At 41.1% G+C, this 22,905-nt stretch overlaps 1 protein-coding gene and 1 long non-coding RNA gene across 7 annotated transcripts in view; one reads left to right on the top strand and one right to left on the bottom strand.

Moving 5' to 3' along the window:
- LOC137629630 (uncharacterized) overlaps positions 1-22,905 on the bottom strand; it is a 110,776-nt gene that overhangs the window by 19,448 nt on the left and 68,423 nt on the right. The gene's annotated exons all lie outside the window — the stretch shown is intronic.
- The window catches only part of LOC137629631 (uncharacterized), a 63,569-nt gene that overhangs the window by 6,998 nt on the left and 33,666 nt on the right, over positions 1-22,905 (top strand). For all 3 annotated transcript variants that reach the window (XR_011041564.1, XR_011041562.1, XR_011041563.1), the window contains 2 exons: positions 199-257; positions 6,782-6,837. This is a non-coding gene — a long non-coding RNA (uncharacterized lncRNA). The remainder of the gene's footprint in view (positions 1-198; positions 258-6,781; positions 6,838-22,905) is intronic.

Genomic DNA, 22,905 nt, shown 5'->3' with positions numbered 1-22,905 from the left:
AATTTATTGTGCCTTGAACATAAGATTATAAAGATTTCTGTATTCATAGTCTTTGAAAGATGGTGAAATTTATATAAAAAAATAATAGATCTCTTGTTGGTTGCCTGGTATGTGTAGATAAGTTATTTGTTACTAGTTTACTTTAAAATATATAGTGTTTACAGTACATTCTGTACTAATTGCATTTTCATATTTCAGGTGAAGTGCAGACAGCATGAAGAAAGTCATTAATAACCTTCGAGTCATAAAGTGTTCAGGTATAGTATAGATCTTTGACCATTTTACACTAAATAGTTTGGTTAGAACATAAATAATTTGCATTTAGAATAAGTTTAACCTTTAGTAACATATTGTGCATCCTGACAATAAATATCCCAGTCGGTAATGGTGGTCCCCAGGGAGGCATGAAATGATTTTATATTGAATAATCACTTTATTTTACTTTATTTGGATGTATAAATATAAGTTTCATGTCCCCTGGTTGGTGACTCCTGCATGTGGAAACCTGGCGCTGGTACATATTAAAGGACGCAGTTTCCTTTAATGTAACTAGCATGCAGCATCAATACTGTACTGATGTAAGTTTCATTTCCTTTCAGCTTGTTCCTTAGACATTCTCTGATTTGATGAAGCAGTTTATTCCTATGCTGATACTAACTTTCAACTTTCAAGTGGTTTACTGCACTCCTAGTCTTGTTTTCTACGACCTAAAAAAAAAAAAATAAGGGAATTTTGATTCTCGGTGCATGGTGGCGCTGTGTATAGCTGCATGGCTCACATCGCTATACTTTGTCACCCATTTAAGAGGAAGTATCCCCTCATCCCTACAATCACAACTTTCTCTGCCACGTCATACCACTGATGTTTGATGGTCGTCGTCGTCCCCCCCCCCCCCAGGCCGATTAAAGGATCTGCATCTCTATTGCCCTTCTTGCTGCGGCAAGAGACGATTATAAGATCACCATGGCGAGTAATGTAGGAAGTGGCTGTCTTCCCAGCAGGAGAGTTATGTCCTCGCCACAAGAAACGAACCGAGAGGGTTCTTTCTCCTTCCTCGTCGTCTTCCAGCAATGCTAAGGAATGCAAGGTTGTTTTTCTGTGGTGAAAGGTATCCCCGTCCTGGTCCTTTGTATCAGGAGCCCACTTAGGTTTGTCACGGATGATGATGGCCATAATTTATTCTGATAACTTTGTTAATGATGTATCACCCAGTAGTGATAAGGTGCATGGTGATCCTGAGATACTAATGACAATCCTTTGGCCACAGCCACTGTGCTCCCTGAGCTGTATCTGATCCCAGTATCCTTGGTTCCTGATTATGTGTAGATCCCCTCGCCTTCCACTAATAATTTGATTATTCATGGAGTGACATTACTCTTGGAGGACTCCTATTCGAGCGTTGAAAGTCTCCCTACAATCAGGTTTGTGGACCCCTGGAGTTTAGCCTGCCATTTCCTCTCGTACAGCAGCAGCCTTTTTGGAAGATCCTTTTAACCATTCTCGGACTCGTTTCCACAAAGCAGGATTGCCTTTTATAACCAGGGGTCCTTGTCATAGATGTCCTCTAAAGAATTCTCAAGACTTCACTGAACTCCCTTGTCACTTTATTACGACGGTAGTCTGACCGCTTCAGCTGTGCCCACATCCCTATCCTTGTCTATGCCAAGCAGCTCTAGATATTTGATATCTTCACCTTGTAAGCCTACTAGTGCTAAGAAGCAGATTCTTTGATAAACCTTTGTTCTGCGAGTTTTGACTACAGGTCAGTCGGGTCAAACATTCAGCCTAGAAAGTCTGTGCCTGTGTTCCTACAAGTGATGCCACCCCGTGCCCACACGTGATAATGTCATTCCACATGCCTGCCACCAATTGGACACGTGAAGATATTCCTTCGTGTGGCAACCATGTTACTTTGTCACTTGATTACGCACTTCATGATCGTGCTACCAATTCTCAATCTCATTTTACGAACGCAACCCCTTATGATGTGTTTCATCATCAACTTTAGCTCATAACAAATCCTTGCCTTGAATACACACACAGGCTGGTTATCATCATCTCAAAGCCATAAGCTATTTTAGGAAGAAACCTCTTGCTTTGTTTAGCCAATCTCTCGCCATCTCTGCCTAATGTTTTTAATTCTTTACACGTTACATTCTCCAGAATGGTAAGAAAGTTACTTTTCAGATGAATCTTCTTTTCAGTTTCACAGAGAAAAGGTCATAAGAATCTTTTCCCCCTTTTCTTACAAGTAACACCTTCATCTGAAGCAGATGAATGGTCAAACTGTTAACAGGAAGTGTGCTATTGATCAAGTTTTTCTTCAGTCACAGTCCTATACATAGGTTTGATGTTGCGCTCTTTAATCAAAATAAAGACACACTAGATTTAACACGGGTCAACAGCTTAATATGCTAAAGCTAGCAGGTCTGCAAAATTACCTCTCCTAGCACTTTCACACTAGAGTAGGGTGTATGTCCACTCGCTCGTTTAGAGCCCGCTCCTCATTGACACCGACATTTAGAGCCCACTACCTATTAATGCTGACATTGCTAATCAAACCTCCCCCCCATCTTTTTGGGATCCAAAAGGGCTAACATGAAGGTAGCGGCCATGTCCAAAATACAAGCTTATTCTTGGCTTGGCCACTGGTCTTGAGCGGTGTCTCGCTATGCGGTCACTGAAGATCTTTGAGATAACATAACATAAAAGTGTGAAGGCCTTTCAGTTGGGGGCCAAAGTGCTGGAATTATTGTTACACTAAATTATTTCCCTCTAGGGGCAACTCCATCCTGAAGAGACGTTGCAGTCTTGGCCAAATATCCCAAGCAGCTGTCCCTTAGGGATGCTTTATCTCTGAAGAACACTGATGTAGCAAGTTCCCTTCACTGTTTCCACCTTCGAATGTGGCCACGGCCATAGGGAAGGTTGAGAAGTTTGGATAAGCTTTTCTTATGAACAGAGCAGTGGTACCAAGGATGCCTGCCCCACAACTGCCAAGGAGGTCTCCATATAAAACAGTTCAACAGATACGTCTTCTGCATCCAACAGAGTTGCAACAACCTGGAAGGCAACTACTAGACCCACCTTTCGCTGTAGAGGATAGCCCTATGGCTGCAGAGGCTCCCGCTAAGGAGGGCATGTACCCCAGCTTACCATGTTGGGGGGGGGGGGGGCTGTTGGAATGCCTGCCAAGCTATTGACTCAAATGGCAGTCCTTTTGGGGGCTGATCCCTGGACGGTAGAGGTGCTACGTTCCGGATATAGTCCCTTTCATAGACTGTCTGCCTCCTTTGACACAACTCTGACAACCCAATCCTATTATTTGAAAGGCTCGGTAAAGAATGTCCGCGATGTTGGCCAAAGGAGCCACGGAAGAAGTCTTAAACGACTCCCCCAGGCTTCCTCTGCAATCGATTCTTAGAAGGTATTCTCCTTTGTTTTTTACATAGATAGCAGGTTTCTTAGCACTTAAGATATGAAGTTAGGAAGTGTAGCCTTTAGTGCTTGTTAGAGAGTTGGTAATGTTACTCCAATATGCAAATGTGTTTGTGGTAGCTCATGTCCAACTGATTACCATCCAATTTCCATAACCATATCTAAATTTTTCGAACGTCTGAATAGGTTTGATGAAGGTAATCAGCTGTTCTCTAGTTTAAAGTTTGGCTTTTGTAAAGGCCTTGGGGCATGTGATGCCTTTCTTATATCCTGTGCTGTACAATAATCTCTTGATTGTGGTCAGGAAGTTTGTATGATTGGCCTTTATTTTAGTGCTGCCTTTGACCATGTTAATCTTGAGTCCCTAGTTTTTAAACTTCGTTTTGGACTGGGTTGGTCTTTAGTTAGCATCATTATTGAATTTTTATGTAAAAGATTGATGGACAACATAGTGAGTATAGGAATTTATATCTGGTGTTCCTCTGAGTAGTAGTCTTGGCCCATTACTTTTCATACTAAATACACATGACATGTGGTTTGGCCTAGAAAACAAGCTTGTGGCACATGTAGATGATGCTGTGTACTATATGCATCAATTTTATCTTCTGTATGTAAAGCTGGGAATTGCTGATTCCTTTAGCAGAGATCTAGCTAAAACTAGTGCATTGTGCAAATTATGGGGCATTAGTTGAATCCTAACAAAACTCCTAGTAAGTAGGACAAGGGCAGTTGCTCAACATCTGGCTCTCAGCATTGAAAATGATTCTTTAACTCTGACTTTTAAAAATGTGTGGTTCTCGAAAGCAGCTTAACTTTTGAGAAACACATCAGGTCTGAGTTGTCTACAATTGCCCCAAAAAACTGGCTTATTGAGAAAGTCTTGTAAGATTTTCAGTGATAAATCAAATCTAAGAAGTTTTAGTTCTTTCATTCTACCTGGTTTCCTGTCTTATTCTTCAGCTGCTGATTCTCATCTCCATTTGTTGGGTAGGAACTTGCGGCTACTAAATTTTTTCCTGATCTAGCTATTAATGTCTACCACCATCATTCAATTAGTTCATTATGCATGTTGCATGAGATTTTTCAAGATTCTACATCCTTTACATTCAGATCTTCCCGGACAATACCATCCTGCTCGTAATACTAGGTTTGCAGTTTATTCTAATAGTCAGCGCTTCTTTATCGTGAGGCTCTATACTATTCAGTATTTAAGAAGTTTTATTCCAGCTGTGACCAAGTCTTGAAATGATCTTCCTAATCGGGTTGTTGAATCTGTAGAACTTCAAGAGTTTAAATATGCAGCAAATGTTTTAGTTGAACAGGCTGACATAACTCCTTTTAGTTTATATTTGAAAGATCTTTTTTGTTGTTACTGTTCTTAAAATGTTTAAATTGTTCATTACTTCCCATTTAGTTTATTTTCTTTCCTCAATGGGCTATTTTTCCCTGTTGAAGGCCTTGGGCTTAGTAGCATCCTGCTTTTCTAAGTAGGGTTGTAGCTTGGCTTTATGAATTAGTTTGTCTTTGATTCAAAATTAGTAACATGTCAATACCACTGACGTTCAAGTCCACTGTTTACTTTTGGGATACTTATGGTGGTTCACAATTGTTTTTGAGAGCTTTTCTTTTTGTATGACATAATTATTTACTGGCATCTTGAACTAATTAATTGCTTCCAACTGTTTATGCAGGGGTTCCCGATGTTTTACAACAGCCCCCTCCCTCCTCGGTTCCATCATGACTGCCACTACAATAGGAAGTACTTTAGAGGGGCTTTCAATGAATTTCAGTAATTTATTAGATTTTATTTAACTTTGATACTTGATTTTGTTAAATTTAATACACACTTTACTTAATAGCTGTTGTTCCTCATTGAAAATATTAGCAAAACAATCCCTTACTTATGGTTGGCGTGCACCGCACTTACGTTACTACTAGCCAGTATATAAACTTACTAAAATCAAATAGTGAAAGTTGACTTGAGTGGCCTACCGTGCTATACTTTTAACATTTGTAAGGTGAAATAATGATGATGAAAAATATTTAGTTTGGATACATTATCGCCAAATACAAAATTCGTTCATGAATGGAACGCCTCTCTGCGGAAACTAACAGTAGCCATTAGTTTACCTAAGAGCGTCGCTTGAAATTTTCTTAAGGATGGTGACATGCACAAAGATTTGGTTCTTTTGATAATTTCAAAACAAGGTAATGATATTCACTTAGAAGAGAATTTTCCAAAAAGGCAGAGATATGTGCTATAAGCTGCCTGTACAGTATTACATCCAGTTTTGTACATGTGGAAATGTTCACTTTTTTGTTGCTTGGTTCACACATATAATGGCCCTTTTTATTTACGGTATAAACATTGCCAGCATTCGTGCTTACGTTGAAATTCCATTAGGCTAGAAATGAAAGTAGCCCTACAGTATGGTATTGTATGTTTAATTACTAAAGTGATAATTTCTATGTGCAAATGCAAACTGCTAATTTAATATGTTAAAAATAAGTCAATGGTATATAACTTAATCTAAGGTATATTTACCTAACCTAACCTGTATTGCCGAGTCCTTACTTCCAAGCAAAACCCGAGTAATTCCATTACTACTGTCACTGACGAGAACTAGTCTGTTCATAACAACATTGCAAGCATCCGAGATAGAAACATTTTCTCTCACTGTAACTTATGGGATATGTATTCACGAAAAGTTGTAATAAGCAACCATCCATAAGATCTACTGCAACTGGTTTTGTAAGATAGTCTGAGGTTATGAGATAGACTTAGTAATATGATTCTACACATTGTTTGGCTCCTATGATAGCTTCACCCAACATTTAACCTTTTACATTGGATCTGTTCCTTTTACCTTTGCTGTTTCTCTCTTGAGCTATTACTTTATGGTAGAACTGTGGTCATGAATCTAGTCTAGTTTGGTTCTAATGTATGCTTGACTGTCAAAGTGGTGTACAGTATACCGATTGCGGGGTTCAACTCCCCCCCCTAAACCCAAACCTAAGGTTGTATATGTCATGCCCTTCATGTACTTACTCATTGTTAGGTGATCTGCAGGGACTCAAAATTCATAAATGACTGCATCCTTACTGAGGGTCAACACTGCTAATGGTGTAGAAGTCCTCATTGTGTTGTATTGTGCTTTGTACATGAAAATTTTATAAAGATTAATGTATCAAAATTCTTTTAAGGTATGCGTAAATTTACAAAAACTACTAGAACTCTTTTTGATTGGCTGGTATTTGCAAAATGGTTATTTATTAGCAGACTGTTACTTTAAAATATGTTGTTTACATGAATATTCATTATTGCATTATTTCTATTTTGCAGTTGAAGTATGGACAACATAAGTCATTCATAACCTTTGGCGAGTCATTAGTCCGCAGGTATGGTATAGCTCTTTGACATTGCTGTACTCTTAAATAGTTTGATTAGAACAAGAATTTGCCATTTAAAAAAAGTTTAACCTTTGCTAACTTTCTGTGCATCCCTACAATAAATATCCCAGTTGGTAATGGTGGTCCCCAGGGAGGCATGAAATTTTATATACATTTAATAATCACTGTTTTTCTTTATTTGGAAGTTGAATATTAGTTTCATGTCTCCTGGTTGGTGATTCCTGCATGTGGAAACCTGGCGGTGGTACATATTAAAGGATGCTGTCTCCTTTAATGTAACTGTAGCATGCAGCACCAATACTGTACTGATATGTTTCATTTCCTTTTAGCTTATTTTTTTGACATTCTCAGATTTGATAAAGCAGATTTTAGGTTATTAGATAGTTATTGCTAAATCATCCATATGAATTAAAGCACTTCTTTAGGATGATCAGTTAAATGTAGATAGTTATCAAAGCTAGAATTATAGCCCAGGTTACTAGAATTTTATATTCCCATGCGGATACAAACTGGAGAGTCATTTTATATACGATCAGCCAATTGAAAAGAAATTAGTTAATCCTATGCTGCATTGCTAGGCAACTGCTGCACATGACACACGACACTTGTTCCAAGTGCTTAAGCACAATACTTTTGGTTGGGAAGGAGGTCGGATCTCTCTACCTTTTCTGCTATCAGGCTCCGCATTGGCTGCTCAGTACGCTTATAGTGCTTGTCTCTTCTGTGTCTTTCACATTCATTGTCACTGGCGTGCTATCATTATTTGTGAGCTTATGAGTGATTGACTTCCGACAACTGTGTCAAATAAGATGCGCTCCTGCCCCAGCCGAAATGGTCACTCCTTTGGTACAATTGAATTGGGTAGAAGTAGACTAGTAGATCAAAACCCGGTTTGTCCTTCATGTAGAGGTTAAGATGATCTGAAATCACCACGTGATTACTGTAGGGAATGGTCATCCTCCCAGTTGGGGAGAGATCGTTCTCACTGCAAGAAACTATGAGATGATCCCTTTCGTCTTCTGTGAGCAATGACAAGAAGGGCAAGATGAGTTCTGCTGCGTAATATTATTCCCCTTCCAGGTCCTTTCTGTCAATATCCCTCTGAGGCTTCAGTCACAGATGACAACGCATGTAATTTTAATATTTTCTCGCCCAGTATTGTTGATGTTCAAAATGTGCCTGAAACTGTTCTTATTGCGGATCCCTGGCTACAGCCGCTGTGCTTCTTGGACCGAATCTTGTAGATGCATCTGTTCCTGATTATTCTGTAATGTCAAGTGTGTTGAGTGGAGATTTTGTCAGGTTACACATAAGATGTTTCCCCCCCTATAGAGGTGTCTCCCATCTGAAGAATGAAATTATTTTCATATTCCCATTTAAATCTAGAGTAGAGCTTGTCCTTTTCCCCTGCACTGAGGCAGCCTTATTATAGAAAATCCTTGTTACGAGTCTCAAACTGAAAGTAACGAGCCAGGCCTGCCTCGTACATCTTGGGTTCCTAAGTAGAGATCTCGGATGAGTTCCTTGGACAAATCAGTAGACTTCTCAGCTCTTTAGTATGAGGGTGCCCAGACTGCTTTGGCTGTGTATCCCTCACAAAATTTGGCAATTCCTAAACAGGTCTCTCCTTCTAAGCCTAGTAAAGCTTCAAAGTTGAGTGTAACAAATCCTGCTTTACCCAAAATTTCAACTAATATTAATATAGGTAGGCTGAACATTGAGAATAACAAATGAACGTGCTGCTGATCTTAAACGGGATGTCACTGTACACCCTGCCTTGTCAGTGCATGAGGCAACCATTCCGCAACTTGAGCAGGCCATCGGGTCTAGGCGTTGCCCCTAAACATAAGGAAGTCACTAAACGCTCCACCATTTTCACCGTTGACACTATTCCTGTGTCAGTGATGCTAGAATGTGACTATCGTTCCCCTGTACTCTAGAGCGCATGTTAGATTTTCCCATTATTTTAAGGTTTCCTTAAGTTTTATAAACTTTAGGCTAGGAAGCAGCATGATAAAATCTTATCTTACGCTGTAAGAAACTTGTCTTACACTGATTACAAACATAATTGTCATAACAGGCCACACACTAGTGCTGGGCCTGATGTTTATGATGATGATGATTCCATGTTCTACATGGAACGTCATCCTGTCCAAGGATCACTCCCCCTTCTGACACAGATGAAGGAAGTAGCCCCAGATGACGACGATGTGGTCCTCGCTATAGACGTTCCAGATAGCAGTGTCGAGAACACATACTCCTCATAAATCGAGCTCTGAGAGAGAGTTTAATTCCTCTACATCACTCTAAGGTGCTAGAGGTGAACATTCTTATAACAGGAGTGAGCTCAATTCCTTCCGCTCCTTCTCCAACTCCCTCTCCTGTTGAGATACTACCACTAGAGAATTGTGGGCTCCTGACTGGCCAGACAGTATTACAGTACATTGGATCCTTCTCTTTGGTTATGGTTATTTTCCCTTTGCCTACACACACACTGAATAGTCTGGCCTATTATTTACATGTTCTCCTCTGTCCTCATACACCTGACAACACTGAGATTTCCAAACAATTCTTCACCTGAGGGGTTAACTACTGCACTAATTGATCAATGGCCACTTTCCTCTTGGTAAGGTTAGAAGAGAAACTTCTAGCTATGGTAAGAATCTTTTCTAGGAGAAGGACACTCCAAAATCAAACTATTGTTCTCTAGTCTTAGGTAGTCCCATAGCTTTGTACTATGGTCTTCCACTGTATTGGGTTAGAGTTCTCTTGCTTAAGAGTACACTGGAGCACACTGTTTTATCTTATTTTTTTTTCTGCTGGTTATATTTTAAAGTTTTATATGCAATAAAGAAATATTTATTTTAATGTTACTGTTCTTAGAATATTTTACTTCCTTCGTTTCCTTTCATGACTGGGCTATTTTCCCTGTTGGAGCCCCTTGGGTTATAGCATCCTGCTTTTCCAACTATGTTAGAAGCTTAGCAAGTAATGATAATACAATAGAAATTACTCAAGGGAAAGGAAGGACATTCAAGGAAGAGTTAAGAACTCGACAGCAGTTGGAATGGAACTACCAAATCTCGACATCTGTTGACTCGGGAGAGCCTCAGTTTGCGCACGAGTACGAGCACTGTTGATGTACCCCATCTTCAGCCCCCTGGTATCTAGCTCTGAAGCCTTGCACTTTATTAAGATTGAGCCTCATCTGTTATTTGAGGGTTTTGGATGAGCCTCCCCTAGTGCAGACTGCTAACGCATAGTGCGCTGTCGACGCAATTTTTCCAGTCTCAAAGCCCCAGACTCAGGTTTGATGTGGTACTTTCAAATCGGACTTATGACAGGAGTTTCTGAATACTCAAGTCTCTACAGTAGAAACCTTGTTGAAGATGAGCAGATCTTCAAAGCTTCCATTGTTACCTCGTGTCACGCCAAAGACATCTCTTCATTGACTCTGGCGCCTTTCGGAGTCCTCTTCTCATCGACGCTCATGTTGTTAATCTAGTCCCGTCAGTACCTGCGAAAAGGCAACCCCCTTCGGCGTCAATGACCTTTGATTTTGGGATGCCAGAAAACTTCAAATCAACTTAATTTCAAAAAGTAATTGACACTTTTCTATGTGATGGTGAAAATAAGCTTTTACATATATTTGATACCAACAGTTTGGCAATTAGATAATCTAGGAACAATTGCTAGAACCGATTGAAGTTTGCTCATTACAGTATTTTTGACATGGCATCATTGAGGCCTAAGTAATAGTGGATGCATTAAAATTTTCTTAGAATAATGATGGTTGCATTGAATTAATGGAAGGAAGAGACCTAAGTCGCCCGATCATTCCTTCATTCATTAATGTCAAAAACTAACCTAACTAAATGAACTCCTTGTGAATTCATTCACAACTGGTCAATCTATATAAGGATTTAATGTCTGCTGGCTGATACTGCTGTTGCCTAATGAGAGGAAAATGGTAATAGGCCAAGACATGAAATAAAGTTGACAAGAAACTAAACTTTTACCGCCTAATGAAGTCAAGAAACGATTTAAACTCGCCTAATAGGTAGAAGGTTAGCCAGGGCACCAGCCACCTGTAGAGATATTACCGCTAGTGTCATTGGGTCTTTTGACTGACCAGACAGTACTGCATTGGATCCCTCTCTCTGGTTACAGTTCATTTTCCCTATGCCTACACATACACCGAATAATATGGCTTATTCTTTCCGTATTCTCTGTCCTCGTACACCTGACACAGATTACTAAACAGTTCTTCCTTCAAGGGGTCAACTATTGCACTATAATTGTTCAGTGGCCACTTTCCTCTTGGTAAGGGTAGAAGAGAGACTTTAGCTATGGTAAGCAGCTCTTATAGGAGGAGGACACTCCAAATTCAAACCCTTGTTCCCTAGTTTTGGTGAGTGCCATAGCCTCGATACCACTGTCTTGGGGTAGAGTTCTCTTGCTTGAGGCACTATTTTATCTTATTTTGGGGGGGGCATTTTGACATCGTTCAATGCCTGAAGATGACCGACACAGCTTGGAATGAGGTTTCACGGTGCACCTTTGACTCCTCATGGAAGAAACTGTGGCCAGCTGTAGTGGCAGAACGAGACTAAGAAGGTTTCTATCCCTCAACCGAAGAAGAGGTAGTTGATGATCCTGCCCCTGAGGGTGATGTTGAGGAAATAATTTCAATTGGGAGGTCCATGGGGCTTGTTGTCTATGAGGCTGACTTCCATAACCTTATCGAGGAGCACAGGGAGGAGCTTGCGACTGAAGACTTGAAAGAGTTGGAGGCAATGCAGTTGACCATCATTCAAGAAGAGCACAGCTCTAGTGGTGGCGAGGACGGGGGTAGACTGAAGAAACGACATCGGCAGAAATAAGGGAAGCTATCGGTTGGTATGAAAACCTTACGAGTTTCATTGAAAAAAAAAAAAACACCCAGAAAAACTTCACACAGGTCGTCTTATGGAGAGAGTTAATGACAAGTGTGAGTCATTTTAGAAATATGTTGAGGAATCATCAGAAACAGGCTTCTTTGGATAGATATTTCTCCAAAAGAGAAGTGTCAGAAAGCAAAGATGATAATAGTGATTCTATTTTAAAAGCTAAAAAAAAAAAAAAATTAAAGTTCTAAAAAAAAATCTTTAAAAAAAAAAATTTCAAGACAAAAATAATAATAATAATAAAAAAAGCTTTTTTAATATTAAGTGTTTAATAGTAAGAATAAATTTATTAAGTGTACATAACATAATTAGCATTGATACGTTTTTATATCTACCGTCTCCTCCCCCCTCTGCCTCCACCCACTACCAGCTCAAGTCACGTCACTCCATAGGTAAAAAAAAAATTAACTTTTTCCTTTACAGTACAGTATATAATTTTTATTTATCATGTAATGTTATTTAATTATATACTGTACAGTACATGTATATTATATATAAGTATACAGTAGTACAGTGCTCACTACTATTTTGTTACCTACTAATTTACAATGTTTTTACCTGGGGTTTTGCACGCATTAGCTATTTTATTGCCCGCCATACGAAATTTTAACCATACGATACCAACTCTGGAACGGATTAATGTCGTATGGCGGGGGCCTATTGTATGTAGTTTTTCTAACTGGTTAGTGAAATATATTGAAAAGAAATGGTTATTTCTTAGAATATTAGAAAAGGAATGATTTATGCCACAAGTTACTGAAGGTTAATTTTGCTATAAAGTAAAAGACAACAAAATGAAATTACATCATAAAGCCTGTAATTCTTGGTGATTTTGGCTGTAGGGTCGAGATGCCACTTGTATCCCTCTCCCCCCCCCTTTTCCTTCAGGCTGCTACCAGTTTTTGTCATTTTCCTGCAGGGGGTTGTTTACAAATTAATCACACACATTAGGCCTACTGTGCACTGAATTTGAGTCCGCAATAATGTAAGATGTAGGTGTAAAATAGCATAGAAAATAGAATCTATAGTAAGTTCTATACAATAGTGCAAGTGCACTTTATACTACCCTTGTCAAGAGGTTGTAAGGTCATGGTAGTGTGTGTGGCAGAAATTCAACACTTATGCTCTGGGTTTTCACCATGTCTGTGTCAAAAAACATTGGTAACCCTTCCCAATCAAGGTATGCTTTCACTTAAGGATCGAGGTATTATGAATCATTGCTTCAAGAGAATAGCAGTGGCCCTGACCTTGTCATTGTGTTAATAGGAAATGGGAATTGCATCTGTTTTCGTTCAAGACGTGAACCTCGTTAACAGACAACACCTTGTCCTCTATGACCTAGCGTGTTACCACAAAGAACCCAGGTCAGCTATTCCTTTCTTGCCTTGAACTCTGGTGCTTATTTGACGCTTATGTTATTTTTTTTTTTTTTTCTTCCTAATAAAGACCCATCTTATTACAGTTGAAAATTTGCTTAAGAGGACCTTTGCCCTTGTTAATTTCTGCAAATTTTCTATGATGTTAGTACTGCTGCTTCATCCACAGATTCAGAATCTCCATTATTGCACTTCCTAAACTTTTCTATCTATCCTGTACTTGTTGAAAAGGTGATTTCTTTGGTAGCCTGTAAACTAACTTCTCGAAATCTTGTTTCATTTCAGGAATATTTGTTGTAACGTTTGTAAATCAATGGACATCCTACTTTTCATCATGTCTTTGCAAGTTACTACCCCTTCTGTCTTAATTAGAACCTTGCCATTTATCATTGGATGAAGTGTAGTTGTACAGGGGGCCAGGGGTTACCAACGATGGTCGACTAATGCCTTGTTCGTTTTCATAAATCCCACGAATGGGAGGCTCATTATTCCTGCAATGATACAACCCCTGGACTTGACGCAAATCTTTATGCAATGATTAAAATGTACCTGTTAATATTTAGTTATTCATTTTAAGCATTACAGTGGAACCTCTACATACGATCTTAATTTGTTCCGGGAACTGCTTCGTATGTAAAAACAATCATATGTTTGGGCAAATATTCCCATAAGAATACACTGTAATTTGTATAATTAGTTCCCCAGCCCAAAAACCTATGATAACTCCTTCATAGATTACTACACATAACAATAATGCAATTGAATTAAATAAAGTTGTAAAAAAAGAATTATAAAGAAATAACGAATAAAAAAGGAATTTGTCACTTTACCTTAGAGACAAGCCAACGCAGGTATATGAATTGCTACACAGGAGGAGACGGACGGTCGGCGAGGAGGTAGAGATGGTGACTGTGATAACCTACCGTAACTTAATCTAACTTACACTTCGTGAACTTTAACCTAACTTAGCTTTATTTTTTTTTAGATTTCTATATTTTTTTTTAAATTTTTGCTTTTTGATTTTCAATTTTCATCGCACACTCAATTCAATCTTAGTTTTCTTTGCTTCACTTTCTTTCTCTTCAACATGATCACTAGACCGCTTCGTAGATTTTTTAAAGAAACTATCGAGAGAAAGTTGCTTGGTACGGCTTTTGAGAATTTTTCTGAAATGGGTTGAACAAACATCATTGAATTGCGAAACTACACAGTAAACCTGAAGTTTCTGTGGGTGATACTTATCAATGAAATCAACCACGTGTTGATATGCTAACACCTCTCTTATTTCAGCCAAACTTAAGATGTGCTCTACCTCCTCGATATCCTCCGATTCACTTAACTTTGCGTGAATTTTGGAGGAGCCATTTCAATATCGTGCACTGCTTGAAGATCATAGATCAGGCTTGGGAGGGAGTGACTCTACAGACACTGAATTCAGCTTGGAAGAAGCTTTGGCCTGATGCTGTTTCTCCCAGAGATTTTGAAGGTTTTGGCCCAGAGCCTGAACCGTGCTTGCCGTAGAGGAGGACGTAGAAGAGATTGTAACCCTTAGCAAGTCCATGGGTCTGGAGGTCGATGAAGATGACATCACTGAACTCGTCGAGGAGCATCATGAAAAGCTCACCACCGAGGAACTCAAGGAGCTGCATGCCATGCAGCATGATGAGTGCGCTTGGAACTCATCATGCTGCATGGCATGCAGCTCCTTGAGTTCCTCGGTGGTGAGCTTTTCATGATGCTCCTCGACGAGTTCAGTGATGTCATCTTCATCGACCTCCAGACCCATGGACTTGCCAAGGGTTACAATCTCGTCTACGTCCTCCTCTACGGCAAGCACGGTTCAGGCTCTGGGCCAAAACCTTCAAAATCTCTGGGAGAAACAGCATCAGGCCAAAGCTTCTTCCAAGCTGAATTCAGTGTCTGTCGAGTCACTCCCTCCCAAGCCTGATATATGATCTTCAAGCAGTGCACGATATTGAAATGGCTCCTCCAAAATTCACGCAAAGTTAAGTTTGCGCTTTGTGTGACATTAAAGCACTGCTTATATAAGTGCTTGGTTTAGAGCTTCTTAAAATTAGAGATGACTTGCTGGTCCATGGGCTGGAGGATAGGGGTGGTGTTCGGTGGAAGATCACCACTCTGATGAACTTGAACTGGTCGATGATATCATCTTCGAGTCCTGGGGAGTGAGCGGGAGCATTATCCAAGCAAAGCAAGCACGCTGAAGGCAAATTCCTCTCCTGAAGGTACTTCTTGACAGCAGGGCATATTCCTCTCCTGAAGGTACTTCTTGACAGCAGGGCCGTAAACTTGGTTTACGCATTCAACAAAGAAATGCCTAGTAATCCAAGCCTTAGAATTAGCACGCCAGAAAACATGCAGCATGTCCTTATTGACTTTGTGCCTTGAATGCCCTAGGGTTTTCAGAATGATAAACCAATAACTTCTTTATTTTGCAGTCGTTGGCATATAAGGTAAGAGTCAACCGATCCTTCATAGGCTTATGTCCAGGCATTTTCTTATCTTCGGCGGTGATGTCTGTCTGTTCGACTATCCATCTTTTTCCAAACAGACCGGTTTCATTACAATTGAAAACATGCTGCTCTACTTAGCCTTCATCCTCCGCAATCTTTTCGAACTTAACAAAATCATTAGCAGCCTTGGAATCCGAACTTGAAGGCTCTTCGTGCTGAACAACTGATTGAATCCCGGTCTGTCTCTTAAATTTCTCGAACCAACCACGGGACGCCTTGAATTCCTCCGTTGTAGGATAGGTTGAACTCTCCCCATGTCACCCTCAAAGCCCGCCGCCTTCAAGTCACAATAGATAGCGCTGACCTTCTCGCAAATGATCGTTTCAGTGATCGTATCGCCAACAATCTTTGTCCTTAACCATATCAACAGAAGGCGTTCCATCTCTTCCACGGTAGGGCTATGACGTTTAGAAATTATGGTGATCCCCTTCGATGGTTTGACATCTTTAATGGCTGCCTTCTGCTTGATGATTGTCGAGATTGTAGTCATATTCCGGCCATAGCCAGATCACTCGCACGCACACCGCTCATGTTTTTAAATATTAAACTTAGCCGGTGAATATATAATAGCTGACGTCTCCGACGGCTCGACAGATTCCCAAAAACTCGCGAGCGATCGCCGTGAAGGTTGCGGGTGTGACCACCAGCGCCGACTATCGGCCAGATACTGCATATACTTGTCAACATCTCCAGTTCTTCTCTGTCAGTCTTGTCGACAAGTTGGTTCCACTCGCTTTATGACCTCGAGTTTTCTACCGAATTGGTGAAGTACTTGGTTTTGGTTTTATTGCTTTCGCCGTGTTGGATTATTCGATTCTATCTTCAAAAGAAATGCTATTGAAAGGAGAGGAAAAGTGTTTTGCCCTTGCTTTTTTTTTTTTTATCTCTGGTTTTTCCATAGAGAAAAGATGGCCGGCCCTTCCCTCAGTGTACGGAAGTGTGTTTAAGGCTTTTAGTAATTATTTTATCACTTTATAAATTATTGTTGATATTTATAGATTTTCCTCTATATATTTTATATCTCACCCGCCTTTATTAGGCCTCTTTGATTAGCTTTCCATTTAACATCAAGATAAATTTTATGTTTTGTTTATATGCGGCCTTTACCTATTCCTTGTAGGCGGTCCTAACTTGGAAAACGAAGTTAAACGACGTTGAGCCCATTCAACTTTTATTTTTGTTAAGTTTAAATCAATTGCTCTGTAAGAGTTATGAAATGAATATTTTTTAGAAAATATTTTAAGAAATATATTCTTTGAATAGTCTTCGTGCTGTTTTTTTTCAAAGATGAACTAACGTTTGGTTTATTTATGCTACGCAGTTGCGCTCTATCGTTACGATAGAGAAAGAGAGAATCACGGTTTCACTTTGCAGAAAGAGTAAATCGATTTTGACGTTTTGTTCATTCTTCTTTCAAACTGAAGTGTTTTAGATACTAATTTAAAGGAACTTGTTAATTTTCAATTTCTTAGTCCTTTCAGTTTTTTCCTTTGGTCAAATAACCTGTTTATTGACGAAGGGTGAGTGGGCCATTCTCTTTTGTGTGACAGGAGAGAGAGAGAGAGAGAGAGAGAGAGAAAAAGAGAACGATCCGATCTTTATTCTCGTCCCAAGTCTCTGTACAAGGAGTTTGGGAGCGAGTAACGTTGTTCTCGATTCAGTTTTTTACTCTCGTCCCAAGTCTCTGTACGGGGAGAGAGGATAAAACGTTTTAGTTTTTATTCTCGTCCCAAGGCACTGTACGGTGAGAGATTGAAAACGTAGTCTTTAGTGAACTAGTGTTTAGTCTCCTCCCCAGTCACTGATCTTTTTAACTATATATTTCCGTTTTATTTGATATATATGTATATGTTTATTGATTTTTGCATGTGTGTTTCATTTTGTACTAATGTGCTTACTTTATACGACTCATTTCGCAATTATAACCTTTTGATGTAAGGGAGAATTGCGTGCTTCAGGTAGAAATCAGTTTTATTCATGCCTAATGTGAAATCATTGAAAAATACGATATCAGTGAAGTATGTGCAAAGAACATGTTGTGTTGCGACAGAGGGTTCGTCTGTTCATGCTTGTCGCTCCCCTAGTCCGAGACCTCTTTCAGGCTCCCCTGCATCGGAGAAGTAATGTCGTAGGACTTAAGGGGACGAGAGGCTTTAACCAACTTATAGACATTCCCTCTTTGGTATCGGACATTTCTCGTCAAGATCGCCCTTACCATAAGACGGGTGAGACTGTGTTCTCCTCGTCATCCGAAGACTTTTCGCAAAAGAAACCTTGGCGCAAGGTTTCTAGACCCTTGAAGCGAAAGTCAGTCCCCTCAGGACAGGTCCAGCGTCCTGGCTGTAGCCAATGGGACAGCTCTGACCCTTTGCAGTCGTCGGAAGACTGTTCGCCTATTAAACGCAAGCGTAACACGGGGTCCGAGGATCGCGGTAAAGGCAATGTTTTGCCAACACGGACGTTACCGTCGTCTCGGCCCGTTCCGACTCCTGTTGATCCTAAATGGGTTGTCCTGCGGGACATGCAAACTAAGCTTGCCTCCCTTATGGAGGAGTATGACGTTGAGCAGGTTCACGATGATCCTTCGCTTTCGAGTCGCTGTTACGCTGAACGAGACTCTGGCCGTCAGCCGCCCAAACGAGTATTTACTCGTCCGTTTGACGTCAGTGCTGACGTTTCTTGTACTTTGAAACGTGATGTCAGTAGTTTTTCACGTCAGTCACGTGACATGGATCCTCCCTCGCTGCAGTCTCGTGTTGACTTTCAGCCGCTGCCGCTGTCTCGTGTTGACGTTCAGCCGCTGCCGCAGTCTCGTGTTGACATTCAGCCGCTGCCGCCGCAGCCCCGACCTGATGTTCGCCGACCGGCTCCGTTGCCTCGACGTGACATTGAGCGTCAATCACCGCAGTCGGAGGTTGTTTTGCCTGCTTTGTCTATGCAGTCAAGGCAGTTCCGACGTGACATCGAGCGTCAATCAACTTCAGTTGTTGTTGTTGGTCAGTCACAAGGATTTCAGTCCTTTCAGCAGCGGCGTGACGTCCCTTCCTCTACTGCTACTGCTGCTCTTTTGCTTGTTGACATTGCCTGTCAAGCGTTGCCGCCGCGGCAGGTCTCTCCTTTTCATGAGACTCGGCAATTGTCGGACGAGGTTCCTTCAGATGAGGAAGTTGCTGATCCCCCTCCAACTGATATTCCTTTGGGGACTTTGTCAGACGGAGAGGAGCCTAAAGCTGCTCAGCCCTCTATGGACTTTAAAAAAAAAAATCATGCTGATTTTAAGGATCTTTTTCCGGACCATTTTGTAACTGCTGCTCCTCGTTCGCCTCCGTCAGAGTTTACGCTAGGCCTAGCTACTTCGAAGCCTTCGTTTACTAAGCTAGTGCTCTCTTGCTCTTCTAAGAGAGCTTTACGTTTGCTAGGCGACTGGTTGATCACCAGGAGGAGTTTGGGGAAGACAGCCTTTGCTTTCCCTCCTTTTAAACTGGCTTCTAGAGCGAGCGTCTGGTATGACACGGGAGAAGTTCTCGGCTTGGGAGTTCCTGCCTCTGCCCAGGGAGACTTCTCAAGCCTCATAGACTCTCCCCGTCGCCTGGCCATGAGGCGCTCCTAGATTTTATGGTCGGCTTCAGAGCTAGACCATCTCCTGTTAGGAGCTTTTTCGAGCGTTTGAAGTTTTTATTTGTTGGATTGGTCCCTGGGAGCCTTAAGTAAGAAGGTCTCTCCAGCTGTCAATGTATTGCTGTACAATTATGTCATGCATGAACAAGGCTATCAGGGATGGCTCCAATGATCTGACAGCCACATTCACTGCAGGAACAAGGCTATCAGGGATGGCTTCCAATGATCTGGCAGCCACGTTCACTGCAGGAGTACTTAAGATGTAAGTGCGCTCAATGTGTTCATTGTCAAGACAAACTTCACGATGAAGACTACCAAATCTGTCTTGGCAGCAGTAAGGGAAGGCGACTGGATGGTCTCTCTCGACCTTCAGGATGCATACTTCCACATCCCGATTCATCCAAACTTTCAACAACATCTGAGGTTTGTGGACGGGAAAGTAATGTACCAATTTCGAGCACTGTACTTCGGCCTCATTCCTGCTCCTCTTGTTTTTACAAGGCCCTTGCAAAATGTAGCAAGCTTTCTACATTTTTTGATGATTCAGAGCCTCCCTTTACTTTGACGACTGGCTAATCAGGGCGTCGTAATTATATCGCTGTCTGGAGAGCCTCTAATGGACATTAGACCTAACCAAGGAGCTAGGTCTCATAGTGAACGTAGAGAAGTCGTAACTTACAGTACCCCATCCCAGACTATTCTTTATTTGGGAATGGAGATACAGTGTCTGATTTTTCGGGCCTTTTCGTCTCCCACAAGAATGGAACAAGCTCTGTTAAAAGTCCTTCACTTGCAAGAGAAAAACAGTTGCTCTGTAAGAGTTTGAACTAGCCTCGTGGGAACTCTTTCATCGCTGGAGTAGTTTATCTCTCTGGGGGGACTCAACCTATGCCCTCTCCAATTTCACCTAAACCATTGGAACAAGGAGAAGGGCTTAGAGAGTATCTCTTTCTCAATCTCCAACTCAGTCTAAACATGTCTGACTTGGTGGGACAGCAACATCAGACTTCGAGAAGGTCTTTCTCTTGCGATCAAGAACCCAAACCATGTGTTGTATTCAGATGCATCGGATTTGGGTTAGGGAGCTCCACTGGACAGTCTGGAATGCTTGGGTCTTTGGTCCACGGATCAGAAGGAACTCCATTTAAGGCAAGTAACATCCCTCCTTTAGCGAGATTTGTGCAAGGAAAAATGAATGTCTTGGCGGACTGCCTCAGCAGAAGAGGACAAGTCATCTCCATGGAGTGGACGTTGCACAAGACTGTGTGCGAGAAGCTATGGATGACATGGGGTCAACCCACCATAGATCTTTTTGCGACTTCACTGACAAAGAGGCTCTCGACTTACTGCTTTCATGTTCCGGATCCAGAGGCAGCCCACATAGACGCTTTCCTGCTGGACTGGTCTCACCTGGACGTTTATGCCTTTGTACCTTTCAAGATCCTAAACAAGGTGCTGCAGAAGTTCACCTCTCACGAAGGGACCAGGTTGATGTTGGTTGCTCCACGCTGGCCCGCGAGAGTGGTTCACAGAGGTACTTCTATGGCTGGTAGACGTTCCAAGAAGTCTGTTTGCGGATGGATCTCTTGCGACAGCCTCACGTAAAGAGATTTCATCAAAGCCTCCCCACGCTTCATGTAACTGCCTTCAGACTATCGAAAGACACTCTTGAGCTCGAGGGTTTTCGAAGGAGGCAGCTAGAGCGATCGCGAGGGCTAGAAGATCCTCTACCATCAGGATCTATCAGTCGAAATGGGAGGTATTTAGAGACTGGTGCAAGTCCTCCTCTATTTCCTCTTCCAAGTGCCTCTGTAGCGCAGATTGCAGATTTTCTGCTTTATCTGAGAAACGGTCGCTCCCTCTCTGCATCCACCATTAAAGGCTACAGAAGCATGTTAGCTTGTGTTTTCAGGCATAGGGGTTTGGATCTTTCTAATAACAAAGATCTCCAAGACCTGCTTAAGTCTTTCGAGACTTCCAAGGAACGTCATATTTCGACTCCTGCTTGGAACTTGGACGTGATCCTACGGATCCTTATGTCAAACAGGTTTGAACCATTAAATTCAGCCGCCCTGAAGGATCTTACCCTCAAGACACTTTTATTTTTTTTTTGGTGTGCTTGGCTTCGGCTTAAAGGGTTAGTGAGATACATGCTTTTAGCAAGAACATCGGCTTCTCCACTAATAAAGCAGTATGCGCTCTTCAACTTGGTTTTTTGGCCAAGAATGGACTTCCGTCTCGTCCTTGGCCTAAATCATTTGATATCCCCAGTCTTTCTGAGATTGTGGGGAATGAAGTTGAAAGAGTGCTGTGCCCCGTTAGAGCTCTTAAATTTTATTTATCCAGAGCTAAACCGCTGCGAGGTTGTTCAGAGGCTTTATGGTGCTCCGTTAAAAAGCCCTCTTTGCCCATGTCTAAGAATGCGTGGTCTTATTTTATTAGACTTTTGATTCGGGAGGCACACACTCATTTAAATGAGAAGGATCGTAATTTACTTAAAGTCAAGGTTCATGAAGTCAGAGCGATAGCAACTTCAGTAGCGTTTAAGCAAAATAGATCCATTAAAAGTATTATGGACGCGACCTTTTGGAGAGACAAGTTGGTATTCGTTCATATTACTTGAAAGATGTCCAGACTCTTTATGAGGACTGCTACACACTGGGACCATTCGTAGCAGCGAGTGCAGTAGTGGGTGAAGGCTCTACCACTACATTCCCTTAATCCCAATATCCTTTTAATCTACTCTTGAAATTTTTATTCTTATTTTGGGTTGTACGGGAGACTAAGAAGTCTTTCGCAATCTTTTTGATTTGGCGGGTGGTCAAAATGTTGTTTCTTGAGAGCGCCCAGATTAAGGGTATTGATGAGGTCCTGTTATAGGGGTGTTCGCCCTGGATATAACAGCTCCTGGGAGTCTTTCAGCATCCTGAGAGGATGGCTGGGCTTCGTGAGGAACGCAGACTAATGAGGTAGAGTAATATTCAGAGTCTGCTTCCTTACCAGGTACCTAGACTTAAGTCTGTTTTTTGAATAGTTGTGAAAAACTCTTGAGCATATACGCCTTTATTGTATTAATACTGGTCTCTACCCACCACCATGGGTGTGAATCAGCTATTATATATTCACTGGCTAAGTTTAATATTTAAAAATTATATTTTGATTATAAAATAAATTTTTGAATATACTTACCCGGTGAATATATAAATTAAAGGCCCTCCCTTCCTCCCCGATAGAGACCTAGGGGACTGAGAAGAACTGGAGATGTTGACAAGTATATGCGGTATCTGGCCGATAGTCGGCGCTGGTGGTCACACCCGCAACCTTCACGGCGATCGCTCGCGAGTTTTTGGGAATCTGTCGAGCCGTCGGAGACGTCAGCTATTATATATTCACCGGGTAAGTATATTCAAAAATTTATTCTATAATCAAAATATCATTTTTTTATAATTTCTTGCCTTGGTTCTAATGAAAGCATTGACTTCCTTTTCTCACTACTACTACTACTATTACTACTACTACTACTACTACTACTACTACTACTACTACTACTACTACCTGTATTGAAACTAAGCTTCTTAGGAC

This window comes from Palaemon carinicauda, chromosome 37 (genome assembly GCF_036898095.1).
Source record: "Palaemon carinicauda isolate YSFRI2023 chromosome 37, ASM3689809v2, whole genome shotgun sequence".
In the NCBI taxonomy this organism is placed as follows: domain Eukaryota; kingdom Metazoa; phylum Arthropoda; class Malacostraca; order Decapoda; family Palaemonidae; genus Palaemon; species Palaemon carinicauda.
This window is presented reverse-complemented; position numbering and strand designations above follow the sequence as displayed.